The 22,694-nt window shown below is 39.3% G+C and overlaps 1 protein-coding gene and 5 non-coding genes across 7 annotated transcripts in view; 4 read left to right on the top strand and 2 right to left on the bottom strand.

The window, feature by feature from the left end:
• Positions 1-22,694, bottom strand: part of si:dkey-220a11.5 — a 765,979-nt gene that overhangs the window by 156,562 nt on the left and 586,723 nt on the right. The window lies entirely within an intron of this gene.
• Positions 1-22,694, top strand: part of LOC141381532 (uncharacterized) — a 400,463-nt gene that overhangs the window by 231,496 nt on the left and 146,273 nt on the right. The window lies entirely within an intron of this gene.
• Positions 11,546-11,618, top strand: trnav-cac (transfer RNA valine (anticodon CAC)). Its single transcript has one exon. It is a non-coding gene; the product is annotated as a tRNA-Val (tRNA).
• Positions 12,696-12,778, bottom strand: trnal-cag (transfer RNA leucine (anticodon CAG)). Its single transcript has one exon. It is a non-coding gene; the product is annotated as a tRNA-Leu (tRNA).
• trnav-aac (transfer RNA valine (anticodon AAC)) lies at positions 14,103-14,175 on the top strand. The gene has a single exon. It is a non-coding gene; the product is annotated as a tRNA-Val (tRNA).
• On the top strand, positions 17,005-17,077 carry trnav-cac (transfer RNA valine (anticodon CAC)). Its single transcript has one exon. It is a non-coding gene; the product is annotated as a tRNA-Val (tRNA).

The raw sequence follows: 22,694 nt of genomic DNA, 5'->3' as shown, positions 1-22,694 counted from the left end.
AATTCGACTTTTCATCAATTAGAAATTATCAGACCGGAGGTTTTGAATATCAGAAAATAGACTTTATTCTCCATAATAAAGCCGAGAAAGAGCAGAGCAGACCCCAGAGCATTCTGAAGTCTCTCCGGGACACCTTCTAAATTATCTGTGTTCTCCATAATCTTTATACAGGTAATTATGACACACCCCTTTGTGTCTCTTTTTAACTCTTGACCATTTTTGAATAGGTTTTCTAGTCTAAGGGGTCCTGCTATTCTTGACTCTCAGCCCACCAGCTCATGTCAACAGAGATGTTACAGGTCTATGTCAGCAAAGTATAGATACAACTTATGCAAAGGAACTAAGGGTTTACATACATTGTTATGATAGGATAATAACTTGATAATATGTTACTCATTCTAACTTCTGCCACATATAGCTTCATACAAGTATTTAACAAATATAATCAGTGCTTTACATATTCAGTTATTCTACACAATCAGCCATTCAGTAATAGCCTTCTCCTAGTGTTGCTTCTGTGCAGGCATACTCATATTACACAGTATTTTTAACACATGCTGGCATGTTTGCTGCAAACACTACATACATTTTGAGAAGAGAAAATTAACTGCTTTACACTTAGAAAATACTACACACTGAGAGAATAGAAATCTTCTTCAATCCCTCCTCTTAAGACTTTAGTCTTAATATTATTGTCTTTTAACCCAAAGTGCAATTTCATAATCCAGTTCTCTTAATTACCTCTATCTAGTGACTGATATAAGCCACATAGCTGTTATCAATTGACTAGATTATGCCACTGTACTTTGACAGAAGTCCAGCCAAACATCTTCCCTCTTGATTTGAAGGAAGTAAAAGACTGTACTCTGTTTTTTCTCTTAACACATCAAAGACAACAATATTTTAAGCATAAGTATTCAGTTGGTTCAGTCCTAGCTGCTGGTTTTCACACTCATGTAGAATATACTGAAGTGATATTATATATAGGTACCATAAAAGCAATATGCAAACAAAATCAATATGCAAACATAAAAAGCATCAAATGTTGATCTTGATCTTTGGTCATCCTTGTTTCTCTTCTTCTAAGCTATCAGCATCTTCACTTGACTTTAAAAAGATGTTAATGGAGATGTGTGGTTGAGAGTCTGAGTTCTGAAATCTGTAGTTGTGCATTCATCATCCCTTGACTTGTGGCACTGCTGTATGTGGTATTCAGGCATATTATCAGAATCACTCTTTACTTTGTTCTGATAAACTTCTCCTTCCACAAGTTGAACTTCGTAGTTTAGAGCTTTGGAAAATTCAGGCTCCTCTGTTTCCGGTCAGCTTTCCCTTGCTGGAGATGTTTCCTTTCGCTCCCTTGGGGCATTGGTACCCCATCAATGGCATCCACTTTGGCAGCTGTTGGATTTGCCCTCATCCAGATATGGTCCTTTCCTCCTGAGCTCACCAGAGCATCCTCAGATAGACTCAATCACCTAGACCAGTTGGACCTTGTATCACTGCTCTCTCCCATGGCTCCTTTCTGGTTTCCTGCACAGATATCGCTTTGCACATGGCAATTATTTGTTTCTTTATTAAAGTCCCTACTGCATTTGACATCTTTGCAAACCATTCCAAGAGGTTATGTGCAAGGTTATAGGTGAAATTATATGCAAGGTTTTATGCAAAGTTTCATGTGGTTTCTTGCAAGGGTCATGCGGTTTCTTGCAAGGTTTCTTTCAAGGGTCGACCCAATAGCAGTTCATGCGTTGCAGTGTTAGATGTCTGTTTCTGTTAGTTTCCATGCCATCATTCACCAATGCACTTGTTAGCAAATTAATCCCATTAAGTTTATTATTTTCACATATTTCATTGAGCGTTGGTCTTGATGGATCATCTTCATCTCTTTCAGCCAATTCTGGTAATTGAGCATAATACAATTATTCTCTCTTTTGCTTTATTCACAAATTTTTCATACTCCTTTAGATGTTTTTATTTATTGATCACTTATTAACTTCATGAATACTTTATGAATTCAAACCCTTTATGAACTTATTTCTGAAGGCATTTAGAAATTTAGGAAGTACTTCTCTTGTCACAGATGTATTAACTATACCTGCTTCATAATCTGCTCCTGATGCTACCTCTAATCATCTACTCATTATAGTTTCTCAACTGTGCTTGTTTACAGAATAAATCTCTATCCATTCAGCACTAAAAACAGTCATCATATCTCACTGTTTGGAGCAATGGTCTCCAGTCAAGTCTTTTAATTGAACTAGATCTTTGTGAAGCTGTAGACAATTTAATCATCCACATATTGCGACAGTGTCTATCCTAAGATCTTCTCCCTTATTATAACCCTTTATGCATTCTGGTGTATACAGTATTTGCTAGTCATCAGCCTACATAAGTACAAACAAGTTTCTACCCTCCTCTGGTAGTTACCTAAAATTAATTCAATAGAAATCAAACCACTTAAAATATTTATCATCCAAAAGAACATATATTTACATACAATATTAACTTTTGCTGGAAAATCTTCTCCCATAGATTACTCTTAAATCATAACCTAACTCTTGTTTTGTCTTCATATGTAATTATTGTCTTTAAATTCCATCAAAAATTATTAGTCATTTATACATTTATTACTACTTTAAATTTCAATTTAAAAATAAATGTCTAGGACAGATTGCATATTACAGTATCTAGATGTTTCTATTAGTGCTCTTATATTTTTACACTTTTCAATAGAGTTTTATACCTATTTCAGCATTTAGTGGTTTTCTTTCTGGACAGATCTGCATCTAATCCATTTTAACCCTCACTGTGCTGGCTGATTTCATCTGCATCTCAGTCCTGTAATGACAATCATTTAGTTGGAATTTGACACTTCTTTCTTTGCTAATTTATTTTCTGATCTATATATTAATTCCTTTTTTGTCTTTGAGTTATTTTCTTTTGGCTCATAATTATTTCCTAAGGCATTCCCATTAAACTAGTTGTTTATACAATTTTGATGCACTTTTTTATCAGCTGACTAAAACTTACTGTATGCTTTGTAAATTTCTCTTTGCTCTGTTTTAATTATTATTCCTTAATATTTTTTTCTAATTATTCTTCACATATGTTTTCATGTGAAACAATATCTTTTTCTTAAACACTTTTCTCCTTCAATTTGTTTTATAGTAATTTAGAACTGTTACTTTTTGACCTTACCATATCTTATGAATTTATTTCAATTGTTATTTCAATCTTCCCTTTAAATGTAAATCATTTTTCTAAATTTGAATCTCTTTCCAGTTTTCAATATCCAATCTTGATTTAGGCCATTCACAATAAGATTATGTTAAGATACTTTACTTAATTTTAATTTAAATACTTAGTTATATTCTTATTTATTCTCCAAATTATTTATTGCCTTATCAAAAGCTTTTTCTTTTTCTTTAGTTACCACCCTGCATTGTAATTTATCATTCTATGTTTAAGGAACTTTTATTAAGCCTACTGAAACTTAAACTCAAATTATTTACCATTCATCATAATATATAATTTCATCATTTAAAGTTTTCACCTTGAAATTACCTTATAACACTTTTTCTTACTTAAAAATTTGCATGATAATAATTTCTCTCAAATTGACAGGAGTCTGATTTGATACAAGAATGGGTAGCTACACTTTTGTTCTTAATTTTCCTTCTGTAATGCTTTAACTGAATTTGGACTATAGAAGCTACTTTGAGATGGACTGTCAGACTATCCCCCCTCGCAACCTAAGACAACTAGTTCACAGATGGTGCTAGTCTTTTCTGTGGTGTCCTGAAATTCCTTCATATCAGGGCACAGTGTTTCCCCCTCTCTCTTTGGGCTGGCTTCTTTCTTTGACTCAGCTGATGTAAAGTTCTGGTGGAGCGTTTTTTCTCTTTGAACAGTTCATCAGTCTCTTGTTAGTGTCTCTTTTGAATGTCTCTGAACAAATGTAGCTTTTTCAGTCCTCAGTAAATCTTGGGCAAAAAGTTCATGTCACAAGTGTCCACAGCCATTTTGCTCTTTGTGTTTTTTCACACACCTTTCCATTTGCCAGTGTACTCAGAGATGTCTGGTAGGTACGAGACTACAGTCCCCCAAAGTTCATCCCTATGTCCTCTTAATTAATATATATAGAATTTAGCTCATGACTCTTTTTTTTTCCCCATTTTTTCCTTCATCAAATAAAGACTCCTTTTATCCATTTCTTTTATTAATTAATTAATTTATTTATCTATTTTTATTTGCTGTTTAACAACTTATTTTTTCTAATTCTCAATCATTTTTATCAAATGTAAATATGCTTAATTTTCTATTTGTTAAATGTTCTTATAATTAATTTCTTTGGCTTCAGATTGTGCTTCACTTATTTTTCCTAATTTATTCCAGTGCTTCCTCACTAGTTACATTACCTCTTACATTATTTTAATTTCTCTAACATTTCTGTTTTTAATTCACCAGCACTACATGGTGCTTACATCTGATATAACTGTTCAAAATCCTTACTGCAATAGCTTAGAGTTCATAGTACTATGTTAACTCTACATGTTTGTTTACTTTAAGCATTTTTCCTATCTGAAATGCAATTTTTAATTTTAAATTAATTTTTAGGTACATAAATTATTAACTATATAATTTTTGAACTCACTATGATGTTCTTTCATTTCTCCTCAGTGTCTTTGCTTTATATCTGACTCACTGCTTTTACTACAAATAGCTGTTGGCTCAGATGACAGCCTGTAGCTGACTTTAAAACAGATGACAACAGTCAACTTACTCCACAACAATTTTTTATTGCACTTAAACATAATTTTATCTTTTAAAGCCAAATCTTGTTTTCTTCAAAATGTTACTGTTTTTTTTTCTTCTAATTTTTATTTTATCGCTTTAATATATATATTTTTAAATATCATCTCTTTATTCTATTAAACAATGTTTGGACTTCTTTTTTCTACATTTTCCTATGCTTCTTTTCCTTTTCAAAAGTTAACATTTTTATCTCTTAGCTTTTCCTAATTCATTTTCCTTTGGACTTATTTTCCTTAAACATTTGATCATTAACTCTTCAATAAATCCATATTCATTAAAGTTTTCTCTTCTAATTCTTTATTTACTCAAATCATTAACTTATCTATTTTTATTCATACTGATTTAGTAAATTTATTTCCTGATCAATATAACTATTAATCTCCATATGTAGATATTTCCATGCTTCAATTTTTTATTTCTTAATATTTATTAGTATAGCTTTCAGTTGCATTTTTAATAACACTTTTTATTTTTTTAATCTTATTCTTATTCTAATCTTATTTCATTAATATTTTTGTTATTTTATTTATCTTATTACATTACTTTATAATATTTCTATTTATTTAATACCTTATAATATATCTTTACTCTTTAGCTTCTATCTGTCCTGTGAAACTTTTGTTCTTAAAATAGACAGATTCTTACCACTCCTGAAGCAGACCTTCTTCCAGACTGTCGGCATGTCAGGAATTTCAGTCACCTCTCTGCCTAGTTCATACTTAAAAACACTTCAAACACACAGAGATTATTCAGAAAAATGTTTAACTAGTATATTCTTGTTTTTAGTCTGTGTCTTTCAAATGCAATATGATCTCAATTAATTTTATGAGGCTTAATCCTCCTCTGTATCACAATATCTTCCCTAAACTGCATCACTCTCTATCTTATTGTTCTTAAATCACACAACATATGCAGTCCTTCTTTTATATTATAATATAAAACGATAATTCTTTTAAACTCACTCTTATTGCAACCATACTTCTAAACACAATCATACTTCTCACTCATTCTAACCTATCTCTTACACTGTGTAACCTGAACCTCACCTCTATTCTAGTCTCTCTAGATCAAAGGTGATAGCTTCTAAGCACCCCAGCAACACAGACAAATACACAAATACTTACAATTACATAAATACACCTCACTCCTCTTGAGTGACCTGTCCGAACAGCCTCTAACCTTAGAGCTGTAACCACAGAATTCTCCACTACACTCCTCTTGAGTGACCTGTTACTTCTGCTCCAGTCTTTACTGTCCTTCAGTAAAAATAGCATTTTACAGGATTTGTGCCTTTTTTCCCCCAGCCTCCTGAATAATTAGGGGGTCAAGCGCGTAGCGCTGAAACCCTATTGTATTTGTTAGGATTTTTATTATTATTATTATTCTGCCGAAGTCACTATTGCCCAGCCCAAACCGTAAGGCCGAGGGAGCTGAAACTTGGCCAGATGGTAGTACCCCGGTACACTACGTTCTCACCAAAGATCAGCCAAATCGGACCATAGGTGGCGCTATGGCGTTAAAAACCCACTTTTTGGACATTTTTGGCCGCTATTCGTTCACCGTTTGTCGTAGACTCAAAAACTTAACATTTTTTGAATCCTTGGGTTAACCCGAACAAAAGTGCACAGCTGCACTTTTTGCTCTACGGCGCACCGTTTTCCCGCTACATCGCCATTTGTCCGAAACCTACTTTTGCGAACTAGTCCTAGGTTTTTCACTCAATCTGAACCAAACCAGCTCTCAAATGTTCTCTAGACACTGAATATCAATAATTATCAAAAAAAAGTTGACATTTTTATTCTCACGCGAATCAGTACACAACAATGTTCGATGCTAATTGAAGCTAAATGCTAATTGGAGCTATAACTTTTGAACGGAATGAGATATCATCACCAAAATTGGTACACACATGTATAAGCTCAATTTAAGGCGACAGTGCAAAATCAGCGGACTTTGGCCACATGGTGGCGCTATAAAGCTTAAAAACCATAAAATGACCCTAACCTTGTGACTGTTAGTCCGATCAGCTTGAAATTTGGCATGCAGTGTCTTTGACCAAGTTGTCATAACATACTATAAGAACATTGGCATATCTCAAAAAACATGGCCGCCATTGGCCAATTAAAATTGAGCAGCCATTTAACAAGGTTAACGATGAGTGATCAAAACGAAACTCACTGGGCATGTTCGACTCATGGTCCTAGAGGTCTGTAAGAATTTTGAAAGAAATCGGCCACTAGGGGGCGATTTTACGTATTTTTAGTGTGTAATGGGTTGTGTATCACACAACCTTTTGCGCAACCAGACAAAATACATATCATATGATAGGCCTGCTCATACCGAACAGTTTGACACTCAAACCACTGCTGTCACTTACACCGTTCGTTAAATATTCATCAATATAGGAAAAACCTACTTTTGCGAACTAGTCCCTGGTTTTTAGTTTAATCGCGACGAAACAATTGTTGTTAGAATCTCTGGACTGTGTAGATCAATAATTATCAAAAAAAAGTGGAACTTTTCACTTTGGCTAGCTGTAACAGGCTCATTTACAAAAGGGGCGTGTCCACACGAACCTACATGCCTGTAAACCAATAAGGAAAACTCAAAACACCACAGAAATTGGTGAGCACATGTGGCATATCAATGCGAATAAACATGCAAAATTTTGTGAAGCTCAAACCATAGGTGGCGCTACAATAGCAAAAATAGTCTTTAAATAATGCTAAATCGCTTAAAAATAAAGTAAATTTGCTTCATTTACACACTATTTCACAAAAAACACTTAATCTACATATCATATGATAGGTCTGCTCATACTGAATAGTTTGACACTAAAACCACTGCTGTTACTCAAACTGTTCATTAAAAAAACATCAATATAAACAAAACATACTTTTGCGAACTAGTCCCTGGTTTTTAGCTCAATCGCAACGAAACCAGTGTTGTTAGAATCTCTGGACTGAGCAGATCAATAATTATCCAAAAAATGTTGAACTTTTCACTTCTGATAGCTGTAACAGGCTCATTAACAAAAGGGGCGTGTCTACACAAACCTACATGCCTGTAAACCAATAAGGAAAACTCAAAACATCACAGAAATTGGTGAGCACATGTGCCATATAAATGTGAAGGAACATGCAAAATTTTGTGGAGATCGGGCAGTAGGTGGCGCTATAATATTAGAAATGGTCCTAAAAATATGCTAAAATGGCTTAAAAATGCAGTAAATGTGCTTCATTTACACACTTATCACTGAAATGATTTACAAGTTAATTTTTTTGTCCATCTTGGATGTTTAAAGGTCTCAAAAACATATATTTTTAATATTCTATCATTTTAGCCACTATAACACAGACTTTTAACTGTCACATACCATTTCTAACCACTAGATGTCACAACAAGACCACTTATTTATTGTTCATAACATTTGCATACCTTTGTTGTTTTACATTTTTGGAGTTTTTAAAGTGAGGGAAATTGCATTTAGGATAATTCTGAATCACATTTTGACATGATGTAAACACTGTTATGCATTAAACCTCTAATTTGGTCCCAGTTAACCTCTTCATAATAATTCTAATAGGCAAAACTGGTTCTATAATTAAACACCTTGTTTTAAAACATGTGTAAAGAAAATCACAACTGTGGCCACTAGATGGAAGTAACAGACCACTTATTGTTTATTTTACTGCTCTGTAGCAAAGAATGTGATGTAATGCATTCTGAATCCCAAATTGACATGGCATGAACACAGTTCATGCATTTAAGATCAAATTTTGTCAAAGCTTGTCACACTTTTTACTCTGTAGATTTTTTTATTCTTTTAATAAAACACAAAATTTTAAGTTTATATAGTTATATAGTTTTGTCATTTTCATTAAGAAGAGCTAAAATAGCCATAACTCAAAAATGGATTTAAAAATATTTACACCAGACTTGTTACACATATGCAAGAGGTTAATCAGAGGTCATAGCATGAAACCCGTAGACATTGGCCACATGGTGGCGCTATACATTGTAAAATCACTGTATCCGAGTAACCATTTATCTGATTAACTTAAAATTTGACATGTTGTGTCTTTGTCTAAGGTGCCATGACTCGATCTACACATTATATCATAGGGCTGCGTATACTGGTCACTTTGACATAAAATCGGTCACTCGAAATGTTCATAAAAAATTTGCCAATATGTAAAAATCGAAGTTGCTTTTCTGGAGTGTTTAATCAAACATTTGTTAGCTCAATCTATAAACTCTAACACTGTAATCGTATATTTCGTTGTCGAATAAACTACTTACAGGCGTCCTAACTGCTATATGACCTTACCCTGCTAAACCGCTTGACCCCCGTTAATTGCTGCTTGCAGCTATATTAATATTTATTATTATTAAAACAGAACGGGTACTCCGAGGTCTTTGCGCGCTTCTCTCTACTTTATTAATCTGCTTCCTCTTAACTTAAAAATGCTCTATGCATATTCTTCATAATATTAAAAAATTTCCCAAACATGAGTAGCAGTTACTAGTTAACGTTTATCCTATCCGTCAAGGCCCTCTTAGGAAAACACAGATCATTTGCATGCAAATTGTTATTTTCTTCTGGTATTCAAAACCCCTTTGTTTTCCTTTCATATCTTTACTTTTTAGTTTTACTTGTAGTTCGTTATAGCTGGAGAAACAGTTCAAGTGACTTTTTACCATTACAAGCAGGTCCTTGGTAGAAAAAACACAAACGTATAAGCTTAAAATTGCTTACCGTTTTTTATCGTGGCCACATATTTGTGTTTTTCCTCCAAGCCCCAGCATGTCCAGTGTCACCCGTTTGTCTCTTTCCAGCCCCACGTTGGGCGCCATTTGTCGTAAATTTTGACTTATCAATTAGAAATTATCAGACCAGAGGTTTTGAATATCAGAAAATAGACTTTATTCTCCATAATAAAGCCGAGAAAGAGCAGAGCAGACCCCAGAGCATTCTGAAGTCTCTCCTGGACACCTTCCAAAGTCTCTCCTGCTCCTTCTGAAGTCTCTCCTGCACCTTCTGAAGTATCTGTGTTTGTTACAATTTTTATACAGGATTATTTGACACACCCCTAAGTCTCTTTTTAACTCTTGACCATTTTTGAATAGGTTTCTAGTCTAAGGAGTCCTGCTATTCTTGGCTCTCAGCCCACTAGCTCATGTCAGCAGAGATGTTACAGGTCTATGTCAGCAAAGTATAGATGCAACTTATGCAAAAGGATTAAGTGTTTACATACATTGTCATGAAAGCATAATCACTTGATAATATGTTACTCATTCTAACTTCTGACACATATAGCTTCATAGAAGTATTTAACCTATATAATCAGTGCTTTACATATTCAGATATTCTACACAATCAGTCACTCAGCCTTCTCCTAGTGTTGCTTCTGTGCAGGCACTCTCATCTTACACAGACATATCACTGTATTTTTAACACACGCTGGCATGTTTGCTGCAAAGACTACATACATTTTGTGAAGAGAAAATTAACTGCTTTACACTTAGAAAATACTTCACACTGAGAGAATAGAAATCTTCAACAGCAGCATTTTGCTGACTGAAGGGTGGTTATGTAGTGTGTTTTATTTTTAATCATGGACAGATTCCCCGGCAACGACATGGAAATGGAGGGACTTGCAAGAAAGGATAAAGAAAATGGGCTGGATAATAGACGAAGAGGTAAAGAAAATGGACTTGACAACAGACAAAGAGATAAATAAAATGAAGAGCCCGGCCAACGAAGAGGTGAGAAAGGTAAGGATAAGCAAGAGGTACAAAGAAGAGTATGCACAAAGGAAGCAACAGTAACTGTAGAAGTAGAAAATGTAAAAGATGCAAGAAGATTTGATATAACCAAAGCAGTCACGGAGCTGATTGGAGAAGGAAGAATGCTGGCGGTGAGACCCAAACAAACCAAGGGAGTATGAAGTAACAATGGAGACTGAAGATGACACCGAAATTTTAATAGACAATGGATTGACAATTAAAGGAGTGAAATCTGAAGTACGGAGGTTACAAAACAGAGACTATGTTGTTTCGTTCAAGCATCTGCCTGTTTACCTAGCAAATGAAGAAATTTTAAGCAAGCTAGAGAGATGGGCAGTTTTCCCCATATCTAAAATTAAAAGAAGATTGTATCCTGGCACAAACATAGAAGATGGAACAAGGTTTGTAAAAAACAGATTTCCGGAAGAGATGGTCTCCTTACCATACAGTACCAAAATCGAGACGGCGGAAGCGCCACAGCACTTTAGAGTCATGCACACCAATCAGGTAAAAACCTGTCGACTATGCATGAGCTCAGAATATGTGATGAAGGAACGCCCAGAATTCAGGTGCTTCAAATGTGACGAAAGGGGACATTTCGCAAGGACCTGTACAGCTGTGTCGGGCCCGGATTGTAAATTGGCCCTAATACCTGCAGGGAGCTTGTCACGCTGAGTTGGCTTTGTCCGCTCGATTGACCAACGCGTACGCCTTGTTTTATCCTTGCAGGCCTAACTTCGCTGGTGAAAGCACTTGTGGGGTTTCTGTAGTGTAGTGGTCATCACGTTCGCCTAACACGCGATAGGTCCTCGGTTTGAAACCGAGCAGAAACCGTGCTCTTCTTTTGGCGAGAAAATAATAGCATCCACTGCCGCACCAGCAATGATCGTCGACAGGCACCCAATCAAAAAGGGTTATCAGCTCGATTTGCCTGAAGGTTTCCGTAGTGTAGTGGTTATCACGTTCGCCTCACACGCGAAAGGTCCCCAGTTCGAAACTGGGCGGAAACAACCTCTGGCTTTTATGACAATTGTCAAATCAGGCTTCTGTTGAGTACTGACGTTCACTAAAAACATTCTTTCTGCAGAGCGGTGTGAGGCTAGAAGTTTGAATTTAACTCAGTGTTTACCGCCCCTCGCGGTGTCGCAAACTTGCGTAGAATCTGATTTCTTTTAGCTTTGTGTTGTGCATGAGCAGGTGGCCAGTGCGTTTGCTGGCCCTTCACGGTGCAGACCGTACAAGACAGCTCTATAAAAAAAAGACTATAAATACTTGAAGCAGCACTGGCCTATTGGTTTCCGTAGTGTAGTGTTTATCATGTTTGCATTACACGCTAAAGGTCTCCTGTTCGAAACTGGGCGGAAGCATACAATTAGCGGACACTTTTGTCCAAAGCGACATACAATAGTGGAGGTATTCAACAAGACGAGGCAATGCATACGAAAAAGGGCTATTTATTCCAAGTAATTTGTTTGTGCTCAGAGAATTTAGTGCTGGAGTAGGAGTTTCGTTTTCTTTAGAGAGAGGGATATTCACCGGGGTTCGGGTGTACTCTGAAGAGATGGGTGTTAGCTGTCGTTTGAAGGACACCAGTGTATCCGTAATCCGACTGGGAATGGGAAGGTGATTCCACCAGCGTAGAACATTGAATGAAAACATTGTGGAAAGTGACTTTCCGTCTCTCTGCGCTGGCACCACAAGACAGTGCTCTCACCCTAACCGGAGGCTCCTGTGGTTATCACGATGGCTTTACAAGCGGAGAGTCTCCTGTTAGCAACTGGGCGGAAACATTCAGATTTGCTTTTACGCACATTCTCAATTGGCTCTCTGCTCACTGGATGATCCACGATACAAGGGCATGGATCTGTCAAATGTCATGACTTGACGTTGTACGAGGATTTGACGAAAAAAATGCCCTGCAAACCTTAAAAAGCAACACTATCCCAGGACAATTCTTTTGATCCCCTTTCAGTACACTTGCATAAAAGCCTGCGTGATGCGGCACTTTGTCAGTGTTACTGTATCATTCGGACATGGGGGCAGAGAGTTAAAGAATTCAGCCTGAGCGCACTGCCGCAGGCTCGGTTTGTCAGAAGTGGGATTCGAACCCACGCCTCCAGGGGAGACTGCGATCTGAACGCAGCGCCTTAGACCGCTCGGCCATCCTGACATGCAAGCTTGGCAGGAGCTGTCTCCTGGGAGCCACACCGCAGTACATGGAATCTGGTGCTTCACAGCTTGCCCAGCTCCGTCTATTCTCACTCATTGGCGCTGCAGGCAGCTAATCTGTGCTCGCCTCCTGGGGCTGCGCCTAGTTTCAATAGCCAACACTTGACAGCTGTCATTGCTTACGGCCACACCACCCTGAGGGGGCTATAGAGCAAACAGGAAGTGAGTTGGCAGCAGTAAGGAGAGAAAGGCTCTCCCCATTTTGTTTGTCTACCTTTTTGTTTATTGACCTTGAGTGTTTTTGTTTGTTTGTTTTCTTTTTGTCTTTAAAAACCACCTAACAGCAGCATTTTGCTGACTTGAGGGTGGTTATGTTGTGTGTTTTATTTTTAATCATGGACAGATTACCCGGCAACGACATGGAAATGGAGGGACTTGCACGAAAGGATAAAGAAAATGGGCTGGATGATAGACGAAGAGATAAAGAAAATGGACTTGACAACAGACAAAGAGATAAATAAAATGAAGAGCCCGGCCAACGAAGAGGTGAAAAAGGTAAGGATAAGCAAGAGATACAAAGAAGAGTATGCACAAAGAAAGCAACAGTAACTGTAGACGTAGAAATGTAAAAGATGCAAGAAGATTTGATATAATCAAAGCAGTCACGGAGCTGATTGGAGAAGGAAGAATTCTGGCGGTGAGACCCAAACAAACAAGGGAGTATGAAGTAACAATGGAGACTGAAGATGACACCGAAATTTTAATAGACAATGGATTGACAATTAAAGGAGTGAAATCTGAAGTAAGGACGTTACAAAACACAGACTATGTTGTTTCGTTCAAGCATCTGCCTGTTTACCTAGCTGATGAAGAAATTTTAAGCAAGCTAGAGGGATGGGGAGTTTTCCCCATATCTGAAATTAAAAGAAGATTGTATCCAGGCACAAACATAGAAGATGGAACAAGGTTTGTAAAAAACAGATTTCCAGAAGAGACGGTCTCCTTACCATACAGTACCAAAATCGAGACGGCGGAAGGGCCACAGCACTTTAGAGTCATGCACACCAATCAGGTAAAAACCTGTCGACTATGCATGAGCTCAGAAAATGTGATGAAGGAACGCCCAGAATTCAGGTGCTTCAAATGTGACGAAAGGGGACATTTTGCAAGGACCTGTACAGCTGTGTTGGGCCTGGATTGTAAATTGGCCCTAATACCTGCAGGGAGCTTGTCACGCTGAGTTGGCTTTGTCCGCTTGATTGACAAACGCGTACACCTTGTTTTATCCTTGCAGGCCTAACTTCGCTGGTGCAAGTACTTGTGGGGTTTCTGTAGTGTAGTGGTCATCACGTTCGCCTAACACGCGAAAGGTCCTCGGTTCGAAACCGAGCAGAAACAGTGTTCTTCTTTTGGCGAAAAAATAATAGCATCCACTGCCGCACTAGCAATGATCGTCGACAGGCACCCAATCAAAAAGGCTTATCTGCTTGTTGTGCCTATAGGTTTCCGTAGTGTAGTGGTTATCGCGTTCGCCTCACACGCGAAAGGTCCCCAGTTTGAAACTGGGCGGAAACAACCTCTGGCTTTTATGACAATAGTCAAATCAGGCTTCTGTTGAGTACTGACGTTCACTGAAAAGATTCTTTCCGCTGAGCGTTGTGAGGCTAGAAGTTTGAATTTAACTCAGTGTTTACCTCCCCTCGCGGTGTCGCAAACTTGCGTAGAATCTGATTTCTTTTAGCTTTATGTTGTGCATGAGCAGGTGGCCAGTTCGTTTGCTGGCCCTCCACGGTGCAGACCGTACAAGACAGCTCTATAAAAAAAGTCTATAAATACTTGAAGCAGCACTGGCCTATTGGTTTTCGTAGTGTAGTTTTTTTATCATGTTTGCATTACACGCTAAATGTCTCCTGTTCGAAACTGGGCGGAAGCATACAACTAGCGAACACTTTTGTCCAAAGCGACATACAATAGTGGAGGTATTCAACAAGACGAGGCAATGCATATGAAAAAGGGCTATTTATTCCAAGTAATTTGTTTGTGTTCAGAGAATTTAGTGCTGGAGTAGGAGTTTCGTTTTCTTTAGAGAGAGGGATATTCACCGGGGTTCGGGTGTACTCCGAAGAGATGGGTGTTAGCTGTCGTTTGAAGGACATCAGTGTATCCGTAATCCGAGTGGGAATGGGAAGGTGATTCCACCAGCGTAGAACATTGAATGAAAACATTGCGGAAAGTGACTTTCAGTCTCTCTGCGATGGCACCACAAGACAGTGCTCTCACCCTAACCGGAGGCTCCTGTGGCTATCACGATGGCTTTACAAGTGGAGGGTCTCCTGTTAGAAACTGTGCGGAAACGTTCAGATTTGCTTTTACGCACATTCTCCATTGGCTCTCTGCTCACTGGATGATCAACGATACAAGGGCGTGGATCTGTCAAATGTCATGACTTGACATTGTACGAGGATTTGACGAAAAAATGCCCTGCAAACCTTAAAAATCAACGCCATCCCAGGACAATTCTTTTGATCCCCTTTCGGTGCACTTGCATTAAAGCCCGCGTGATGCAGCGCTTGGTCAGTGTTACTGTATCATTCGGACATGGTGGCAGAGAGTTAAAGACTTCAGCCTGAGCGCACTGCCGCAGGTTCGGTTTGTCAGAAGTGGGATTCGAACCCACGCCTCCAGGGGAGACTGCGACCTGAACGCAGCGCCTTGGACCGCTCGGCCATCCTAACATGCAAACTTGGCAGGAGCTGTCTCCTGGGAGCCACAGCGCAGTACCGTGACATGGAATGTGGTGTTTCACAGCTTGCCCAGCTCATTGGCGCAGCAGGCAGCTAAGCTGTGCTCGCCTCCGGGGGCTGCGCCTGGTTTCAAAAGCCAACACTTGACAGCTGTCATTGCTTACGGCCACACCACCCTGAGGGCGCTATAGAGCAAACAGGAAGTGAGTTGGCAGCAGTAAGGAGAGAAAGGCTCTCCCCATTTTGTTTGTCTACCTTTTTGTTTATTGACCTTGAGCGTCTTTGTTGGTTTGTTTTGTTTTTGTCTTTAAAAACCACCTAACAGCAGCATTTTGCTGACTTGAGGGTGGTTATGTTGTGTGTTTTATTTTTAATCATGGACAGGTTATCCGGCAACGACATGGAAATGGAGGGACTTGCACGAAAGGATAAAGAAAATGGGCTGGATGATAGACGAAGAGATAAAGAAAATGGACTTGACAACAGACAAAGAGATAAATAAAATGAAGAGCCCGGCCAACGAAGAGGTGAAAAAGGTAAGGATAAGCAAGAGATACAAAGAAGAGTATGCACAAAGAAAGCAACAGTAACTGTAGACGTAGAAATGTAAAAGATGCAAGAAGATTTGATATAATCAAAGCAGTCACGGAGCTGATTGGAGAAGGAAGAATTCTGGCGGTGAGACCCAAACAAACAAGGAAGTATGAAGTAACAATGGAGACTGAAGATGACACCGAAATTTTAATAGACAATGGATTGACAATTAAAGGAGTGAAATCTGAAGTACGGACATTACAAAACACAGACTATGTTGTTTCGTTCAAGCATCTGCCTGTTTACCTAGCTGATGAAGAAATTTTAAGCAAGCTAGAGGGATGGGGAGTTTTCCCCATATCTGAAATTAAAAGAAGATTGTATCCAGGCACAAACATAGAAGATGGAACAAGGTTTGTAAAAAACAGATTTCCAGAAGAGACGGTCTCCTTACCATACAGTACCAAAATCGAGACGGCGGAAGGGCCACAGCACTTTAGAGTCATGCACACCAATCAGGTAAAAACCTGTCGACTATGCATGAGCTCAGAAAATGTGATGAAGGAACGCCCAGAATTCAGGTGCTTCAAATGTGACGAAAGGGGACATTTTGCAAGGACCTGTACAGCTGTGTTGGGCCTGGATTGTAAATTGGCCCTAATACCTGCAGGGAGCTTGTCACGCTGAGTTGGCTTTGTCCGCTTGATTGACAAATGCGTACACCTTGTTTTATCCTTGCAGGCCTAACTTCACTGGTGCAAGTACTTGTGGGGTTTCTGTAGTGTAGTGGTCATCACGTTCGCCTAACACGCGAAAGGTCCTCGGTTCGAAACCGAGCAGAAACCGTGCTCTTCTTTTGGCGAAAAAATAATAGCATCCACTGCCGCACTAGCAATGATCGTCGACAGGCACCCAATCAAAAAGGCTTATCTGCTTGTTGTGCCTGTAGGTTTCCGTAGTGTAGTGGTTATCGCGTTCGCCTCACACGCGAAAGGTCCCCAGTTCGAAACTGGGCGGAAACAACCTCTGGCTTTTATGACAATAGTCAAATCAGGCTTCTGTTGAGTACTGACGTTCACTGAAAAGATTCTTTCTGCTGAGCGGTGTGAGGCTAGAAGTTTGAATTTAACTCAGTGTTTACCTCCCCTCGCGGTGTCGCAAACTTGCGTAGAATCTGATTTCTTTTAGCTTTATGTTGTGCATGAGCAGGTGGCCAGTGCGTTTGCTGGCCCTCCACGGTGCAGACCGTACAAGACAGCTCTATAAAAAAAGTCTATAAATACTTGAAGCAGCACTGGCCTATTGGTTTTCGTAGTGTAGTTTTTTTATCATGTTTGCATTACACGCTAAATGTCTCCTGTTCGAAACTGGGCGGAAGCATACAACTAGCGAACACTTTTGTCCAAAGCGACATACAATAGTGAAGGTATTCAACAAGACGAGGCAATGCATATGAAAAAGGGCTATTTATTCCAAGTAATTTGTTTGTGTTCAGAGAATTTAGTGCTGGAGTAGGAGTTTTGTTTTCTTTAGAGAGAGGGATATTCACCGGGGTTCGGGTGTACTCCGAAGAGATGGGTGTTAGCTGTCGTTTGAAGGACACCAGTGTATCCGTAATCCGAGTGGGAATGGGAAGGTGATTCCACCAGCGTAGAACATTGAATGAAAACATTGCGGAAAGTGACTTTCAGTCTCTCTGCGATGGCACCACAAGACAGTGCTCTCACCCTAACCGGAGGCTCCTGTGGCTATCACGATGGCTGTACAAGCGGAGGGTCTCCTGTTAGAAACTGTGCGGAAACGTTCAGATTTGCTTTTACGCACATTCTCCATTGGCTCTCTGCTCACTGGATGATCAACTATACAAGGGCGTGGATCTATCAAATGTCATGACTTGACGTTGTACGAGGATTTGACGAAAAAATGCCCTGCAAACCTTAAAAATCAACGCCATCCCAGGACAATTCTTTTGATCCCCTTTCGGTGCACTTGCATTAAAGCCCGCGTGATGCGGCGCTTGGTCAGTGTTACTCTATCATTCGGACATGGTGGCAGAGAGTTAAAGACTTCAGCCTGAGCGCACTGCCGCAGGTTCAGTTTGTCAGAAGTGGGATTCGAACCCACGCCTCCAGGGGAGACTGCGACCTGAACGCCAGCTGCTGAAGGATTGTCCATCAATATTTCACAAATGTTGAAGATGAGAGCCAATCAGAGGGATTCGCTCCAACATTGTAGCCAATCACGGTGCAGCATCTCAACATTTGCAGCCAATCGCTGACTGTAATTCTCAACATTTTCAACATTTGACCAATCAGAGTCGAGGCAATGTTAAAGCCGGGGAAGGAACTTTTCCAAGATTCACCGCTAGGTGTGTAGTCAGACAGGCTAGTCAGATGTCAATCAATTTTTCGAACTGAGCCGAAGGTACACGAAAGAAAAAACGGGGTCCTCTGGAGGCGGGTCAGAGGTCAAAAAAGTTCCTTGACCTTCAGTGATTTTTGACAAACAGCATCATTCGACAGAGCACAGCATCGTTTTGTTTAAAGTATAGGACTTTTTTCCGATAATGATTTCTTAAAAAGGTAAGAAAATCTTCATAATTGCACATATTTATGTTTTAGTGTGTTGTATTTCAAATTTGGATACTTTAATCTAAAACCGTTTAATTTCTAGGAGAAAAAATGTCTGGAAAATCTCATAAAGCCATGTCAGACTGGATTTCACGTCTGAAAAAGTTTGCCAGCACAGGAGTTTGGCCATTAAATGAGGGCAACAGGCCAGCTCCTCGACAAAAAGGTGGCATGAGATTTATCAAAGGGTGTGTATTTCGTTTACATGATATAACGTTTGTTGAAATTTGCTTAACAGAGTAACGTTAACTTGTTAGGCTTCAGTACATTCAGTACAGTATCTGTGTAAAACATGTTATACTTGTTTTTAAATAATAATGTGTTTTAAATTGCATGTATTTTGAGATTTACATCGAATAATTTACTATAGTTTGACCGTTTATGGGAGAGATTTGAAAAGGTGTTGGAATGGATTTTGTGTAGAATACAGCATGTGGTTTAAAGGCCTGGAATGTTCCTTTCCAGTTCCCCTTATTCTTTTTCTTATAGAGGTAAAGTTGGTTTTATATTCGGATATTCAGACATTCTCCTTAATAATATCATTTCAGAAAAATATTCTTTGCAAATTCTAAATAGGAAAATCATATTAGCAGACAATGATTAGTGATTATAAAAGTACAGCATTGTTCACAGTGAATTAGATAGTGTTAATGTTGTTTTCAAATCATACTTGCATGCTAATTCCGATCGAATATTCAAAGTAATATGGTAAACAATATAGAGACTTCTAAATGAACGAATGTGCGAATATAAAACCAACTTTACCTCTATCTTTTTCTTTTCGTTTTTTAAGATACAAATTGTACAATTACATATTAGATAAATATTACACACATTCTAGAAACAGTGGTAAATTAATTTTCAGAGCTATTGTGTGCTTTATTAAAGGAGTCATTGAGTTGAATTTCTTGTTTAGTTATAAAAGTTTTTTTTTATTGTGTAAAATTAGGTACATTTATGAATCAATATGTGTTTATTATTTACTAAAATGGCTTTCCTTCTCCATGATTATATGTATTTTTGTGATTATTTTTAGCAGAGTACTGCATCTGCTGCTCCAGCACAAACGGTGTAACAACCTGCCCCTACTGTACCTGCTCAGGAGGTGATGGAGAAGAGACAACTTGGGGCCCAGCCCCTGTACTCCACCAGTGGCATCAAAGATTTCACCGGACCAACCAGGAGAGCAGCACCAGTACGTGTTGGCAGAGAGTACAGCAGGTCAGGCAAGGCAGACATCTGTTATGCGACCCCCACTCAGACCCAAGGCACCAGCACTGACCCAGGTCATCAGGTCATATTTACACCACCAGCAACTGGAGCATCGCTGCAGATGGTACCCAACATTTAAATCCTGGCTACACCAGGGTACCAGGGTGTGCCGATGTTTCAGGGTGTACCAATGTTCCAGGCTGTGCCAATAGTCCAGGGAATCCCTATGGCCCAGGGTATCCCGATGATGCAAGGAGTGCAGATGGCCCAGGGTATCCCAATGGTGCAGGGGATGCCACTCAGACAGCCACCACTTCAGCCAACAATGTCCAGTACCAGCTTACAGCCTGCTGCATCACCGTCCACATCTGGAGCCATTCCCAAAAGACCGTACCGGAGAACTGTTCAAGCGAACACTTGTAAAAAGTGTGGGCAGTTCAAAACAAATGCCACAGGCCATAGCCAACTCAGGGGCAGGGTGTACTGCCCACAGACTGAAACTTTAACTAAAGAAGAGTGGCTAGAGGAAATGAAAAGGACCAACCCAAAATAATGTGTTTGTTTGTTTGTGTATGTATATAGTGTAATAGTTCTTCAGTTTATTCAATTTCACTTGCTGTTAGTTTATATTTTTATTTCACATTTTCGTTAAATAGTGTATTTATTTTGTTGACATTTTATTTAACTTATATAATATTTATGTGTGTGTGTGTGTGTATAGTTTTTACAGTTTATAACCATAATTCAATTTATTTTATTTCACTTGTTGTTTTTTGCACATTTTACTTTTTAATTATTTATTTTGTTTACATTTATTTAACTTATTTATTATTTATGGAGCACTTTTCCAACTCTGATCTTTTGCGCATGTGGCAGGGCATCCAGGCCATCACCAACTACACACCCAGCCAGTTCACAGCCACAGATGTCTCCTTCCTGAATGAGCTAAATTAGTTTTATGCCCGCTTTGAAAGAGACAATAAAGAACCCTACACCAGGATCACTTCCTCCACCGACCACTCATCTATCACACTCACCTCCTCAGAAGTACACACCGCACTGAGTCGGATCAATGTGCGTAAGCCTGCTGGACCATTCGGTATTCCTGGGCAAGTCCTCAAAGTATGCGCAGAACAGCTCGCTGGGGTATTCACAGACATTTTCAACCTGTCGCTTACCCTAGCAGCTGTGCCAACATGCTTTAAAGCCATCTCTATTGTGCCAGTGCTCAAACACTCCAACCCAACATGCCTGAATGACTACCGCCCTTTAGTACTTACACCCATCATCATGAAGTGCTTCGAGCGGTTGGTCCTGGCACATCTAAAAGACTCTCTGCCATCCACACTGGACCCACATCAGTTTGCTTACCGTGGCAACAGGAGCACAGAGGATGCAGTCTCTATAGCACTGCACTCTGTACTCACACACCTGGACAATTAAAACACTTATGCACGAATGCTGTTTGTGGACTTCAGCTCAGGATTCAACACTGTCATACCTTCCAAGTTACTTATCAAACTAAGAGACCTGGATATCAACACATCACTATGCAACTGGATTATGGACTTTCTGACTAACAAACCTCAAAATGTTAGATCAGGTCACATCTGCTCCACCAGCGTCACACTCAACACTGGTGTACCACAGGGCTGCTGAGCCCGTTCCTCTACTCCCTTTTTAGCATCGACTACAGGGCTGTGAATAGATCCACCACCATCATCAAATTTACAGATGTCAGATGCCAGTGTCAGGTTCTGCATTGCAGGCTCGCTGTTATGACCTGTATTTAGTTAAAGAAAAGGTGAGTGAACTTGACTATGTGATTGCTACTTCTGACAGAAAGAAAAGAACTCGGCTGTGTCACATAAACATGCTTAAGCCTTACTTTGAATGATCGTCAAATGTGTCAAGAGAGAATGCTGCTGTTTTAACTGTGTTGCCCACAGAGACTCAGTTGACTGACGAGGCGCTGTCCGGTGCTGAAATTCCTGATCACCGTGCGCTGTCCAGTGCTGATCCGTTGATCAGTCCTTTGTCTCCCATTGTTGCTGACGGCGTGTTGTTGGAGGAGGAAGACGTGGAGTTTCCTGCTCCTGAGTTAGTGGGGGGAAGACAAAAAAATTCTGAGATTGTCCAAAACCTTGACTTGTTTAAGTTGTTTAGCATGTCTGATGATGCTTACTGTAAGGCGACCTTGGGTGTCCAGAAAGGCGCCATTTATAAATAAAATGAATTATTATTATTATTATTACTTTCATCATTCCTATTTCACAGTTGCTGAATGATCGGATGTGGTTGGTCTTATTGAAAATCATCTTGAGTTATTCTCGGATGTTCCTACCCGTACGTCTTTAATTGAGCATGATATTGATGTGGGTGACGCGTTACCAATAAAACAGCATGCTTATCGGGTAAGTCCAGAAAAGCGAGAACAGATGCAATAAGAGGTAAATTTCAACCTCGAAAATAACATCGCTGAATCAAGCTCTAGTCCATGGAGTTCACCCTGTTTGCTTGTAAAGAAATCTGACAACACATTTCGATTTTGCACTGATTTTAGAAGTGTAAATGATCTCAACAAGCCTGATAGTTATCCGTTACCTCGTATGGAGGATTGCATGGATCGCGTTGGGAATGCGGTTTTTGTTTCAAAAATTGATCTGCTCCGAGGTTATTGGCAGGTGGGCCTTAGTGACTGTGCTAAGGAAATATCTGCGTTCGTTACACCGGATCGTTTTCTAAATTACACCGTAATGGCTTTCGGCCTTCGAAACGCACCGGCCACTTTTCAACT

The sequence above is a fragment of the Danio rerio genome, chromosome 4, assembly GCF_052040795.2.
Source record: "Danio rerio strain M-AB ecotype USA chromosome 4, GRCz13ab, whole genome shotgun sequence".
Lineage (NCBI taxonomy): Eukaryota > Metazoa > Chordata > Actinopteri > Cypriniformes > Danionidae > Danio > Danio rerio.
This window is presented reverse-complemented; position numbering and strand designations above follow the sequence as displayed.